Source organism: Capsicum annuum, unplaced genomic scaffold, assembly GCF_002878395.1.
Source record: "Capsicum annuum cultivar UCD-10X-F1 unplaced genomic scaffold, UCD10Xv1.1 ctg74704, whole genome shotgun sequence".
NCBI lineage: Eukaryota > Viridiplantae > Streptophyta > Magnoliopsida > Solanales > Solanaceae > Capsicum > Capsicum annuum.
Genome location: NW_025884838.1, coordinates 1 through 911, shown reverse-complemented (window position 1 = coordinate 911; position 911 = coordinate 1). Strand labels below are relative to the sequence as shown.

At 41.2% G+C, this 911-nt stretch overlaps 1 pseudogene; it reads left to right on the top strand.

The window, feature by feature from the left end:
* Positions 1-911, top strand: part of LOC124894519 — a pseudogene marked incomplete at its 3' end in the record, with an annotated part of 2936 nt that extends 2025 nt beyond the window's left edge.

The following is a 911-nucleotide window of genomic DNA, read 5'->3' as shown; positions in this document are numbered from 1 at the left end:
TGGGAAGGTTTCCTTCGAGGGCCTTCCCCATGCATCGAACAACCAACTTAGAACTTGTACTAACAAGGGGAGCTCGACTGTTTAATTAAAACAAAGCATTGTGATGGTCCCAACAGATGTTCACATAATGTGATTTCTGCCAAGTGCTCTAAATGTCAAAGTGAAAAAATTCAACCAAGCACGGGTAAACGGAGGAAGTAACTATGACTCTCTTAAGGTATCCAAATGCCTCATCATTTAATTAGTGACACGCATAAATGGATTAACGAGACTCCCACTGTCCCTGTCTACTATCCAGTGAAACCACAGCCAAAGGAATGGGCTTAGCAGAGTCTGCGAGGAAAGAAGACCCTGTTAAGCTTGACTCTAGTTTGACTTTATGAAATAAATTAAGAGGTGTAGTATAAATGTGAGTCTAAAGGAGAAAGTGAAACACCACTACTTTTAACAATATTTTACTTATTTTGTGAATTGGAAGTGGGGCACTGCCCCTCTTTTTGGACCCAAGGCTCGATCTACGGGCTGAACCAGGTAGAAGACATTGTTAGGTGGGGAGTTTGGCTGGGGCAGCACATTTGTTAAAACATAATGCAGGCGTCTTAAGATGAGCTCAACGATAACAGAAATCTCATGTGGAACAAAAAGGTAAAAGCTAGTTTGATTCTGATTTTCAGTACGAATACAAATAGTGAAAACGTGGCCTAACGATCCTTTAGACCTTTGGAATTCGAAGCTAGAGGTGTCAAAAAAGTTACCACAGGGATAACTAGTTTGTGGAAGCCAAGTGTTCATAACGACATTGCTCTTTGATCCTTCGATGTCGGCTCTTCTTATCATTGTGAAGAAGAATTCACGAAGTGTTGGATTGTTCACCGACTAATAGGGAATGTGAGCTGGGTTTAGACCATATG